The following is a 15000-nucleotide window of genomic DNA, read 5'->3' as shown; positions in this document are numbered from 1 at the left end:
AAATAATAGCAAGCATGCTAAAAGAAATGGGAGAAAAATGCTTCAAATTCGAAAACTCCAATAAACAAAACAAACCTAATAAACCATGGTGGAAGAAACCTGTAATGAAATAATAAAGAAACGAAATAAAGCCTTTAACAAATGGAGGAAAAAAACAAATAAAGAAAATGAAAAAGAATACAAAAAACTCTTGATACAAAGTAGACAAACAATAGAAGTAGAAAAGAAAAAAGCCTGGGAAAACTTCTGTAATGGCTTTGACTTCTAAACCCTAACATAAAAAAAGTCTGGAATTTCATAAAGAAGCAAACTGGTAAAATATCAAATCAAAGTTATCCCATAATAAATAACGATCTCCCCATAACAAATACAAAGGATAAACTAGATTTATTCAAAATAGAATATAAAAAGATCATTGGAAAAGAATCGAAAGTGATAACTACTACAGCAGAGATAGATAACCTAATAAACCTGCGTGACACTATAAATCTAAACAAAGAAATAACAATGGAAGAGTTAAAAAGAACAATAAAAAACAAGAATGGAAAGACATACGGGCCAGATGAAACTACATACAAATTTTACAAAAAGGCACCAGAAAACATATCAAGACTTAATTCTAAAAGAAATTGATAAACTATGGCAAAAAGGTAACTATCCAAATTAATTTTAAAATGTGTTGATAAATCCAATCTTAAAGCCAGGAAATAACTCACAAGATATAAGTGCTTACAGGTTCATTAGTAGAATTTCTTGTTTAGGAAGGATATACAAAAACATTATAAATTACGGAATTAATTGGTGGCTAGAAAAACAAAGGAAATTAGATGAAGATCAGACAGGTTTCAGACCAAACAGATCAACCACAGATGTACTCCAAATAATTGAATCAGTAATAAGTAAAACATTAAATGAAAAGAAATATGCATTGGTAGCCTGCCTAAACCTAGAAAAAGCTTTTGATTCAGCTAATCATGAAGTAATCATAGTAAAAGCTGCTAAATTAGGAATCAGAGGTACACCTCTAAGATTCTTAAAGAATTTCCTAAAAAACAGAACATATCAGATAATAAAAGGAGAAAAAAGAACCCAAAAAGAAAAAAATATCAAAGGGAGTACCTCAAGGTTCACCTCTAAGCCCAACATTATTTAACATATTAATGTCAGATCTGAACCTTCCAAAGGGAATTAGTAAAATAATTTATGCAGACAACATCACGCTAATTTCCCAAAACAAAGAAATACAAAAGGCAACAGATGACTTAAAAAAAGCAATTAAAGATATAAAAGAATGGACTGATAGATGGGATCTGAAAATAAATATATCTAATAGTAAACTTATGTGATTTACTAATAAAAGAATTCAAAACACACCAAAAATAAGCATAAATAATGAAAAATTATTATTCACAAATAAACGTAACATACTAAGATTAGAATTTGTTGCACCAAAATTAAAATGGAAACCTCATAAATAAAATTAAAACCTTACCTCAAAAAAGATTACACTTAATGAAAAAGTTGACAACACTATCATGGGGAGCAAAAAGGGAAACATTAATGAGATTTTACAACATACATAAAACCAAAAATACTATACGGTTCCACAATATACGGGACAGTTAAAAATACAGACCGAAAAAAGTTAGAAAAAATACAAAATGAAGCAACAAGGATAGACACCGGATGTCTTAAATCTACCCCAATAATAGCTTTACAAGCTTTAACAAATACAATGCCAATAAAACAGACAATAAAACAATTAGAATGCATTCAGATGGTAAAAATTCTGCAAAAACAAGAAACTATGCCAATTAAACAAATAATAACACAAACAATTAAGGAATATAACCAGAGAACAGACAAAAGAAGTCTAGTTCACAGAGTGACGGAAACATGCCAGGAATTAAAAATCATAATAAAGACAAATTCTATATCAAGTATAGCACAAATACCACCTTGGTACGATATTCACCAAAATACAGAAACTAATTTTATGGGTAATCTTTCTAAAGATACACCGAAAGAAATAAAAAAAAATCAAGTTTACTGATGAAAACACAATATAAAAATTACAAAAAATACAAGATGGTTCCAAAATGAAACTGCATTACAGCGCGCAATTAATTAAAGAAAAAAATATCCAAAAATTTGGGAAATTTACCGAAATAGAACCGAATTTTTTCGCTAAAAGAAGGGATTATGATAAAATTTAAAATTGAAACTTAAAAAATTAGTAATATTCACAGATTCTAATCACAGTTCCTGCAAAAAAACACAAACCCCAAATACTAAAAACCAAAACAATTTAAGTACAATCAACAATTTATTAACAGAAAAAACAAAAAAAACAAAAAATACAAGGATACCGCACATAAAAATAAAAGGGAACAAAAAAGCAGATTTTGCAGCAAAAAAATCATAAACAAAAAAAACTTTAAACGACTAAAGACATCATAAACATAACAAAAGAAATTAAGGACAAAAGCCTAAAGAATTGGGAAAAATATTTCAATAATGCCCTAAAAAAAAAAAAAAAAAAAAAAAAAAAATTACATAAAAAAACCGCAGTCCCCAACCATGGACAAGATCTAAATACAGAAAATTAGACACATGCATTACAAGACTAATAACAACACACACAAGACTAAAGCACCATCTAAAAAGGATAAAAATTTAAAATTATCCTTTTTGCAGATGATGTAAAAATCAAGAAGAAACAGGAACACACTCCTTCACTGTCCAAGATTCAATTCAATCAGTGATATTGTTGGAAGCATTAAAGAAAACAAAAATTAATAACCCAGGTGTAAAACTGTTGATCACATGAGAAGATTTCCCAGAAGATCAAAAATATTACATATTAAGACATACCAAAATATTCTTACAAAAAACAAAAATTATAGACATGATATAATAGAAGAAAGACGATGAAAGAAAAAGGATCCGGGGGATATGGACAGAAAGAGTCTGAAACCCTATAAAAGAAAAAAGAAGAACAGGAAGTCTCCTTCGTGAAATAGTTGCAATGAACCTCCTTGGAGTGGGCATCTAAAAGTAGCTTCAAATTATGAGTTTAGTGAATAGAAGAATATATAATGAACAATGAACTGGAGCTCTAAATGAAATTATTTATAATTCCCATGAGAAAATAGACGGGAAAACAGTGCCGGCAGGAGCGGCACTGACGACTACCCGACCATAGACAAAGACTTTCGCTTAAATGTCATAGAGTCAACACGTAAAATCTTAACTCGAGTGAAGTAAAGTTTAAGAATATTCAATGAACGCAAATTTAAACCCAGATCCAGGAGAAAATTCTGGAATCTTAAAAGAAATGGACTACGACTCACAAACAAATAGAAGACGGACAGAAGAAGTGACAGTGAAGAAAACCCAGATCCCAAACCGGCAGAAACTTAGAAGAATTTCAACCACCTTATATAGACAACACAACAGTAAGACAAAATAATCATGTAGTACTGATCAGTTTAACAGAAGAATCAGAAACCTCACATTTAAACTAACTGATGCACTAAACAAATCAACATTTCAAAAGTACATATTAGAGGACACACTAAGATTGCTTGGGACAGGAAATGCTTTTAGATTCGAAGTCAAAAGCTTTACAAAATTATCACCCTTAAACCAGATTAATAAATTAGGTGACTGCAAACAGTCTGCCTCAAACAAAAACATACTGTTCATATAGTACAATATATCCAGAAGGCATAGAATTGACAAAAACGACATAAAAAAAACATTGCATGGATATGACAATCAAATAATAGAGGTAAGTAGAATAAATAAAAATAACAAAGATAAAGATAACACAAAAAAAATGGCTTCCAACAAAATCCCTCAGAATAACATTTAAAGGAACATTGCCAGAAAAGTTGCCATAGGACATACATCTTACAAAGTCCAACAGTATACCTTCCCAATTCGTAAATGTTACAAATGTCTTAGATATGGTCATGGAATCTTAACATGTAAAAACAAAACTAGATGTAACAAGTGTAGCCAGTTCAACCATGTTTACAAACATTGTACAAATAGCCCCTTCTGCTTTTACTGCCATGAGAACCATTCACCAAATACAAATGCATGTGAAAGACACAGAAAGGCAACCCCCCCAATGCCTTGCCCGTTGTTGTCGTGGGGGGGCTTAGGAGGCGGAGACAGGGACACAATGATGGGGAACTCCCCAACCTTGGGACTCAGCCCTCGACTCAACTAATTTTGCACGGTCTTTTTTTCCTTCCCACTTTTCGTTTCTGTCCCTTCACCAAATCCTTCTGCTATCCACCTCCTAAGGTGTGAGAGCCGTGCTGAAAGGATGAAAGGCTGACTGTGCCAGTCCTAAACGGCCTGAGGGAGCCATGGGCACGGTATTCCCCTGATTTAGTTACCTAGCCCTTACCCTTCAAGGGGACCCTGAGGGGTGGACGGTTTTTATCCCCAACATAACCCAGGCTTACCATGGCCAGTAATGAAAACATATCCCCACTATTAGGGGCAATGAGGCTTGCCCCTTTATCAAATAGCCCCAACGATGTAAACCCACCCGATTCCCTGACCCCAGGCTCTCCTTTGACCACGGCTCCGAACACTGCAATAACTACCCCCTCATCAATGCCTACCAGTACAGTAGCCAACAATCAACCCTTAAGGAAGTAGCCAACAATCAACCCTTAAGGAACATTTCCACTCTTCCAGCATGCTCAACTTCAACACCTCTATCCCCACAACCTCCAACATCAACCACCCCATCCTCCCTTATTAATACCTTACAGCCTTATTGCCCACCTCTCCATAACACTACCTCCCTCAACACTACTCCATCTTCGTCACGCCCCCGCCCTTCTACTACCCCTATCTCTACAACAATCTTGAATACTCTCTTTAGCGCAGCCAAATGGGACCAATTTTTCGTGATCCCTCCCACAGCTCCCTACTCTGGCAACACCCTTCTCTTCCAACAATGTCTCCAAAAACAAGTAGGTAAAGTCTCTTTCCGTAGCCGACCCGACCGCTCCCGTCTTGTCACAGTAACATCTGAAAACCAAGCTATAGCATTAACAAAACTAACTGACCTGTATGGTAACCCCATCCTTGCAGAACCCCATCCAACCCTCAATACTTGCACCGGAACAGTTTCAATCTCCCCAGCAAATTGCCCAGTCTATGACAAAGGTTTTTCAGACTGTGGAGAAGACCTACTTGCCTGTCTCACAGACTATGATGCAACATCAGTACAATGCTACTCCATTCCCCCCAGAGGTCATCGAAAGAAACCCACTAACATAGCCAAAATTACCTTCTGTTGACATGACCTTCCCTTTAACGTCTACATAGGAGGAGAATCCCTCCCTGTTCGTCCATACCAACCTCCTCCACGTCAGTGCCAAAATTGTTGGCGTCTAGGACACCCAGCCAAACATTGCCATTCCACAGCCAAATGCCCACTATGTGCCCAACCTAGCCATACCCGATCTAACTGCTCTGCACAATCACGCACATGTGCCAACTGTGGCGAACCCCATTATGTATTTTATAGGGGCTGTCCCACCTACAAATTTGAGTCTGAGGTAGCAACTCTCAGATTCAAACTTGGACTCACACTACGTGAAGCCAGACAAGAAGCACGTCGACGTGGTTTCTCTCTTACTCCTTACTCTAATAATACTGCTCATTCTACCAATTCTCCTAAACCCACCCCCCCTACATCCCCCTCTTCTACCTCCTACCTTCCCCAGTCAAACTCTTTTGCCATCCTAAACCCAGACACTCCAGTCTCTACTACAGATACTCCAATCAGCACTACAACCCCAACACCTTCCCCTCTCCCTCCTCGCACTACCCGTAACAGACAGAACAAACGTTCCACCCCCTCTTCCCCTACCACACAAACACCTCCACCTTCCTTTGCCCCTACGCTTGAAACACCAATCCTCTCTTCCCCCCCTCACAAGAAATCCTTTATCCCCCAAAACTCCCCAACCAACTCCTCAGAAGAAACTATTGAAAATATTCAAGATTAATTAATGAAAACTGACGCTCAACCTCCAAATCTTACAACTCCTGCTCCATTCACACTCCAAGTAACTGCTGATATCCATCCTCCTCCTAACGATATCCCCCCTACACCCTATCCTCGTAACCCCTCCCAACACAGCCCATCCCCCTCGACCCCAACCCCGCCCACATTAACCCTCCCATCATCCCTTCTATCCCTTTCATTCCCTCCTGGATACACATGTGAATCCCTTATGTAACCCTCCCACCATCCCCTCTATCCCTTCCAGTCCCTCCTTGATACACACGTGAATCCCTTATGTCACAAGTATCCCCTTCCACAGACCTTCTGTCTCCTAATACCCCTCCTAGTAGAACACCAACTCCCACACCTCTCCCATCTCAGACCTCTCGGTCCTTATCCCACCCTCTAGCTGCTTCCCCCTCAAAATCTCCAAAACGTACTACAATCTATATCACTAAAGTATAACTATCCTTCATTGGAATATTCGCGGTTTCTGCTCCCACAGACCTGACCTTTGTCATATCCTTTCCTCATAACCCACCTATTGTATGCCTGAGACCTTTCTTACACATCCTCCAATACCAATCCCCAATTATCATTTTATCTCTTCCCCCACATTCCCTTTATGTCTCGTCCATACTTACCTCTGCTTTCCCCCACCTATCTTCCCTTCACCGACCTCCCAACCTATCAGGCATTCTTACAGAATCCCACACTTTCTGTTTCAACAACCTATTCTCTTTCCTCAAACGTATACATATCCTCCATCTAATCTAACTCCTTACCACACCCGACTCTAACCCTTTCACTCACCAATTCCTTTGCCCAGCTTAGACAACTAATCACTAACTCAACCACCCTTCCCTAACATTAACTATAGTGCTACATGACCTTAGATGTCTAGCACATTTATCTTGCTTTTAACCATTAACCATTAACCATTGAACTATATAAAACTCAACAAATTAACAAATACAGTAATCTTGACAGATTCACTCTCGGCAGTCTTAACATTAAAAAATCACAAACTCAAAAACTACAAACAAATTACATATGAAACACAAAAACTAATTTACACTTTAACAGAACAAAAGAAAGACATCACAATACAATGGATCCCACCACATAAAAGCATAACTAGAAATGAAATTGTAGATCTTGCAGCAAAGAAAGCTCATGAATTAGAAAATTCCATAATAATTTCCCAAGATTCTAACAACATAATAAAAGACATAAAAGAAAAAAGTAAAAGACAATGGGAAGAACAATTACACAGAACCCTGATCACAAAAACCTATCAACTCTAAAGATAACACACCACAACCTTAGTCTAGATCAGAAAACAGAAAATTAGATATATGTCTCACAAGAATACTAACTAAACATACAAGACTGAAAAAACACCTACACTGACTAAATTTAGAAACTGACCCAAATTGCAGATGGTGCCAATATCCAGAAAAAACTATTGAACACTTAACATTGCAATGTTCAAGATTCCATTCTGAAAGAACCAAATTATTAGAGGCATTAAAAAAGATCAACATAACTAATCCAAATATTCCTCTACTTATAACAGGGGAAAATCAATCTCTTGCTAAGAAGTACTACATGCTAAGACACATGAAAATCTTCCTACAAATATCAAGAATAATAAATATCATATAAAAAAGGGATCAAAACCTTCAGACAACAGAGGGAAGATTCCAAGAAACAAGATCCAGGGAATATAGACATAAGAAGTCTAAAACCCTATAAAAGAAGAAGACCACAGCCGAAGACCCAAAAGCAACAGGCAAGACAGTCCAAATTTTGTACTGATTAACTTAGCTTGTAATATAAAAGAAAATACATGTAATTTCAATAACCCAGTAAAATTAATAGATTTGGTAAGCAAATCACAATTCCAAAAATACATTATTGAAGACTCCATAAGAGTGCTAGATACAGGAAAAACATAAGTTTGAGGTCAAAGACATTAACAGATTAAACCTCTTAATTAATTGGAGCTTCAAATATCAGGCCTAGTATACTAGTATTTGTGGAGAATATTAGTTCTCTATTGTCTATTTCTGTTTTTGGTATTTGTCTGATCTTTTTATTTGTGAAACACATGATTTTGCTTTTTGATAAATTCATTTTTAAGTCCCATTGATCAGTCCATTCTAAGACCTTTTTTAATCCTATTTTTGATTTATTGATTGCTATGTTATAAGTGTGACAAAATCTGCATAGATCATTTTGTGGACTTCTGTTACCCTTTTCAATATTCTAATGTCAGATCTAGAGACCTCTAGATCTGACATTAGAATATTGAAAAGGGTTGGACTTAATGGGGATCCTTGTGGTACTTCCCTTATGTTCTTTTCTCTTTCTGTTTTGCAGCCTCCTATTGTAATCAGAAAAGTCCTGTCTTTCAGAAAATTATGTATAAATCTTAATGGTAAGCCTGTAATTCCCATTGATTTGGAATTAGCAGCTATGATTAGTATTGCTTCCTGGTTAGATGAGTCAGAGGCTTTTTCAAAGTCAATACATGCTATTAAAGTATACTTTTTTCTCTTCTGGCTATATTAATATGTAGATCTATTATTTGCAAAGTTTCTATTGTGGATTGATTAGGTCTGAAGCCTATTTGATCTATGTTTAATTTACTATGTTTTTCTAGCCATGAAACAATTCTTCTATTTATAATGTTTTCAAAGGTTTTTCCTAAGCATGATGTTCTACTTATGAATCAGTAGGATTCTTTGTGTTTTGGGTTTTTATTTGACTTTAGTACTGGATTGACTAAAGCATTTTTTTGTTCATCTGGATATTGTCCTTTAGACCAGTAATCATTTATGATTCTTTGTATATTTTGGGTTAATTTCCTGGGAGCCTGTTTGTAAAATTCATATGTTATTTCATCAGGACCGTACGCTTTTTTGTTTTTGGCATTGCTATTGCAGTTTTTACTTCTTCTATTTTTATCTTATTATGGGTAGACTGTTTCCTCCCTCCATTTATTTTAGACTCGCCATGGCCAATAATGAAGATTTTATATCCTTATTAGGTTATTAAGGCTTGCCCCTTATATAAATTTGATTTCATTGGTTTCATGACCCCTGCTTCTCCTTGGACCACAGCTCTGACCACTGATACTAATACCCCCTCCTCGATATTTGCTGTCAACTCTATCCATTCAAAATCATCCAACCAGGTCATTACTTAACCTCCACTCCATCTCCTACTGCACAGTTTTTTTCATTGTCTGCCTCTACCCCCCTATTACTACTCTTCATCCTTATTGTCCTCCCAACAGTACTACCTCCATACCACCCCATCATCCTGATGTCTAGCACATTTATATCTTCTAATCATTAACCATTAAAAAGAAATTGACAGACAAAGTGAGAGAATTTGCGACAGTACTTTATCATAAAGTTTCCTACTCCCCTAACTCCTTCTCCTTCTAACAACCTTTACCTTATAGTATACCCCATAAGCTCCCTCTCTCTACCCTTTTCACTATCATACTACCTTATAGTACTGTTCAACCTGTAATTTTACCCTGATCATTAACTCATATAACCTTTTCCATTACCCTACTTTACCATAATGCCATATGACCTTTGATATAGCACTTCCTTATAGCCTCATCCTATCACTTTATTTTGAATACACTGCTAATGACCTTAGATATTGATGTAGGAGAAAAATTTCAATAAATAAATAATTTCTTTACCTGGGGGCTTTGCTCCCAAGTCCCACCCTATTTTGTATGTGTCATTAATGACCTTAGATGTTGATGCAGCAGAAAATTTTCAATAAAGAAAATAAATAGTAAATCACAGACTCAAAAATCACAAACAAATCATATACAAAATACAACAGATAATACTCATAATATCAAAACAGAAACAGAACATCAAAATACAATGGATCCCATCACATAAAGGCATTTTAGGCAATGAAATAGTTCTGTCCAAATTCTTAACTCCTGTTTACCCATTTCACCACAATACCACAAACAAATAATGCTGTGTATTTGTTTGTTTTGACCATTGACCATTCTGGAATTCCATAAACATTGCCTTGCTGAACCAAAAAACTTTACCTGGGGACTTTGCCGCTATGTCTTGTCTATGACACTTAGATGTTGACGCGGAATAAAATTTTCAATAAATAAATAAATGGACCTCTGCCCTTGCCTCAACTAATTTTGCATGGACTTTTCTTCTCCCCTTACCATTTGCTTCTCTTCTTCATCCCCTTCTGCTGTCCACATATAATCGTTAAATAATTTTTACTCTTTTTGCCACAATACTTCATCATAATTGTACATGACCTTTGTCTAGGCATTTATTTGTTTTAACCATTTTGGGAATCCACAAACATCACTCTATGAACCAAAAATCTCCCTTAAGGGCTTCACCCCCAAGCATCATCCTACCGCTGTATTTTGAATACGCTGCTAATAATCTTAGATGTTGATGTGGTATAAATTGTCAATAGATAAATAAGTAACACTCCAGTGCCCAAGATTTTACTCCTAGAGTAAAATTTGAATCATTAAAAAAAATAAAATCAATATTCTAAATATGTCTCTTCTAATACCAGGTGCAGACCATTCACCAGCTAAGAAGTACTACATATTAAGACATAAGAAGATATTACAAATATTAATAGATATATAAAATCTCCAATCGACAAAAAGAGAGCTAAGAAACATAGATCCAGGGAATATAGACTTCAAAATTCTGAAACCGTATAAAAGAAGAAGAGAGAAGTCTGCTTCAGCTGCTAGGATAGCTTCTAGTTTTGCTGAACACATCGCTGAACTTGAAAAAGGTGAGCATCATGCTATACATTTTTTTTAACCCAATGTCAGCAGGTGGTAAGACTGCAATGCCATGCCCACTGTAATTAAAAGTTTATTTATTGTCTACACACAAATGGCTCTGCAAGTGCTTAGTCTCCAAGGAGTCAGCTATTAGTCTTCCCTATCTCATCTGTTTACCCTTTTCCTTCATTTTTTGAAAGCTTCATTTCTATTATTTTATTGTCTTTTATATTATTAATATTTTGATAACACTTTAACAATCATAATATCAAGAAGAAAGATAACAATTCAATATTAATAGTATTGAAAAGAAAATCACATTTTCCTGCCAATTCAAGGAATGGGGAAATCAGGATCAGTTATTAGGGCCAACTGATATACTCCATCTTTCTTCTTATATAGGGTTTTATACTATATAACACTCTATACTCCCTGGAGTTTTCTTTGTGGTTTTTCAGTGTTTTCAGATTATATCTATTATTCTTGTTCTCTGTTGGAAAATTTTTGTGCATCTCAGAATGTAATACTTTTTTGTGGGTGGTTGATCTGCACCTGTGATTAATAAATTCATATCAGGATTTTGTATTTCTATCTTGTTTAGTGATTAAATTAGTTCTGTATGAATTAAATCTTGAATTCTATTTCATCGTTTCCTATTTTTATTATAGGATATTGTTCTATTTTTTTAGCTTGTGAAACTCATTACTTTACTTTTTATTGGGTTTATTTTAGTTTCATTTATCTGTCCATTCTTTTATTATGTTTAGGCTATGTCCTAAACTATTTTTTGCTTTTACTAAATTTATATTCAAAATAATTAGGGTTAAGTTATCCACTTAGATTATTTTATATATTCTTTTGATATTTTATGTCTGACATGACTATATTGAAAAATGTAGGGCTTATTGGGGATCCTTGTAGGACTCGATTTATTATTTTCCCAGTAGTTGAGTTCTGTTCTCCAATTTGTACTTGAAAGGTTCTTTTAGTTAAAAAATTATTTATCCATTTCAATTATTTGTATTGCATCTATTGTACTCCTGTATGGTCTAAAACTTATAAGGTCTTCATCTAGGTCACTTTTTTCTAATCACCAGTTCAGTCTTCTTGTTACTATATATTCAAAGATTTTTTCCAATGCAAGCTTTTCTGCTTATGAATCTATATGAATTTATTTTTGTTGGGTCTTTCCCTGGTTTATGAATTGGACTGATTATTGTTTGTTTTTTTATTTCATTTGGATATTCTCCTTTTCCCCCAATATCTATTAAAGTTTTTTAATATTACTTCTATTTTGTTCTTAGGTGCATTTTCATAAAATTCATATGTAATTCTATCAGGGCCGTAAGTTTTACCATTTTTTGTATTTTTTATAACCAGTGTTAATTCTTCTATATTTATATCTTTATTTATGTTGTCATCATTATAACTATTTAGAAGTTCTTTTTCCATTTTTGTTAGTATTTGTTTGTTTGTTTACTTGATTTAGTTTCATATTCTTTAAATAATTCTAGTTCTTTTATTATCTGAATTACTTGAAAATTATTACATATTAGAGGGTAATCACGTTGTTTTACCTGTCTGTTTTTTTTTTCTTTCTTTTTTTATACTTATGTATATATAATTCCATATTTTTTTTTATAGGAGTTTAGGAATTTATTGAAGCACAAAAGTTTTCCCACAACTCCCTTTTTTGTTATTCAGTAATTTGTTTAGCTTCTGCTAATAATTTTTCATAATTTAATCTATTTTCTGTTTTCATTTTTCTCATCCATTTATTACAAGCTATATATTTTTTTAATTATTTCATTGCATTTCTCATTCCACCAGGATTATTAGGTTCGTGATTTATCTTTTTGTTATCAAAGCTGAAATGTGTTTCTCCAGTGTGTTTTATTAGTTTCATTAGTTCCATTAGTAAATTTATATTAATATTTACTTGACTTAATTCTGAGTCATCAGCAGAACATCCTTCCTTTGTGAATTTCCAATTACTTTCTAATACTTTTATTGAGACTTGATAGTTTTCATCTTTTAGGTGGTCACTATCTAGATGTGTTGTTGTTTTTAAGTGGCTTATTGAAGGTGAACCTATGAGCAAGTCTATAGTGGCTTCTTGGTTTGTTTTTGGATCTATTTGTGCTATTTGTCCTTTTGGTGTTAATAATATGATATATTTTGAATTATTAATTTAACTAAATTATTTCCTGTTACATTACTTTGTTGGTTACTGGATTCCTGTTAGGATGGTGTGCATTGAAGTCTCCTATTATCAATTTGGTTCTTGTATCCAGTCTATCTCATATTGAAATTCTTCTTTAGTTATATTATTGTAAGATCTGTATGTCAATGTGATATTCATCCAGTTTTCTCTATATTGTATTTTTGCTGCTAATATCTCAATCTTATATTTGTATCTATCATTTAGTTCTAATTTTTAAAACCGTATATCTTTCCTTATACATAACATTAGACCTCCATCAATTTGGTTTTCTTGATCTTTTCTAATTATCTCATAATTATTTTAAAACTGTCTTTATTCTTTAACCAAGATTTGCTTAAGGGGATTTATCCTGGGTTTTCTTTGAATATTAGATAATTCAAATGTTTTTTTGTTTTCCATGTTATCATCTTATTCATTTATCAAATTCATTACTTGTTTTAAAATTGAGGTGAAATAATTTATTGTTTTCATAATTATTTTTAAGATTGATTTTCCCAAGTTTATATTGTTCATCAAATTTGATACTGCATATATTATATTTTTTTGTGGTAATCATTCAGTTTAAGTTTTCTTCTTCTATTCTTTCATTTATCTTTTGTTTTTGAGTGTGGGTATTGGATATAGATGATGGATATGAGTGATGGGTGTGGATAATGGATATGGGTAATAGCCATGTTATTGGGGATTGTTCTGGATTTGTATGTTTTTGTTTGTTTGTGTTGTTTTGTGGTTCTGTTATTTCTTTTTTGTTTGTTCATGCATTTGCCTCTGGTGTAACTTTTAAGTTCACTATGTTTTGGGTTCTCTGTCTTGGGGGTGTTTTCTGCCCTGTATGATGTTTTGTCTTTGTGAGATAGCTTGTGCATAGCTTTGTAGTGTAATTTGGTGTTGGCTTCTATTTCTAAAGTTTTGACCTGTGGAGTGTGATTTTTTTTTAGTTATTCTTTTGGTTTTGTGTTTGCATCTTTATTTGTATTATTTTTAGCTTGTTCTGTATAAGGTTTCAATTGTTGGAGTTGTTTTTTAGTATCAGAATTTTTTGGTGTAGAATTGTATTTGTTTATTTCTTGTGCTTTATTATGTATTCTGGATGAGTTACCATTTGGTGTATGATATCCTTCACAAAAGACACAAAATGGATTATTACTACAATCTTTGAAAGCATGGTTAAAACTACTGCATCTACTTCATCTTTCTTTGTATTTGCAAGTAAGAATCCCATATCCATCATTATAGCATTTGGGCATTGGAAAGTTATATTGTTTGACTTGATAAATGGTATGGCCAATAGCCACCCTTTCTGGCAGTGGTCCTTTGAATGTGATTCTTAGAGATGTTGGAATCCATTTATCTGTTTTGTTTTTTTCTTGATTACTTTTGTTTACTCTTATTATTTCTTGTACAATCTGTGTTTAAACTTGATGCTGGTTGTTTGCAATAAGTTTCCCATCGTGTAAGTTTTCTTATTTACGTTAGGGTCTTATTTTCCTCATATCATCTATTTCAGATCTGATTGCCTTCCCCAATACCTAATACTTTTAAGGAATCTTCTCTGATGTATTTGTGAAATTCTGAATTATTTATTGCATTTGCTAGCTGAATTGGGTTGTTATAGTTTGAATTTAATGAATTTCCTGATAGATTTTTAAGTATTACATTCTGGCTTGATCTTACTTGAATGTTGAGTTCAGTGTTGTTATTCATTACTGGTTGGAAATGAGTGAAGTTCTTTCTGGCTGCTTCTTTTTTGTGTTGCTTGGAAGGTGGGTTTGCTTTGATATCGTTTTCACTGTTTTTCGTCTTCTGTTATTTAAGGTTTCATAGTCCATTTGTGTATATGTACCAGGACTCTCTCCTGGTTCAGGGGTGAGTTTATCATCCATATTTTCCCTACACACTTCACTTCAA

General features: G+C 34.0%; 1 long non-coding RNA gene and 1 pseudogene across 2 annotated transcripts in view; both read left to right on the top strand.

Annotated features, from left to right (window-relative positions):
* LOC119573504 overlaps positions 1–1227 on the top strand; it is a 1505-nt pseudogene extending 278 nt beyond the window's left edge.
* A 1246-nt stretch (positions 1228–2473) lies between these two features.
* LOC119573146 overlaps positions 2474–15000 on the top strand; it is a 23964-nt gene continuing 11437 nt past the window's right edge. Inside the window, exons 1-2 of one of the 2 annotated variants that reach the window (XR_005228772.1) lie at positions 2474–3458; positions 10646–10876. This is a non-coding gene — a long non-coding RNA (uncharacterized LOC119573146). Of the gene's footprint in view, positions 3459–8438; positions 8487–10645; positions 10877–15000 lie in introns of those variants that run through there. The other variant, XR_005228773.1, reaches the window with a different exon arrangement.

Source organism: Penaeus monodon, chromosome 5 (genome assembly GCF_015228065.2).
Source record: "Penaeus monodon isolate SGIC_2016 chromosome 5, NSTDA_Pmon_1, whole genome shotgun sequence".
Taxonomy (NCBI): domain Eukaryota; kingdom Metazoa; phylum Arthropoda; class Malacostraca; order Decapoda; family Penaeidae; genus Penaeus; species Penaeus monodon.
The sequence above is the reverse complement of the archived record's forward strand: the minus strand, read 5'-3'. Positions and strand labels throughout refer to the sequence as shown.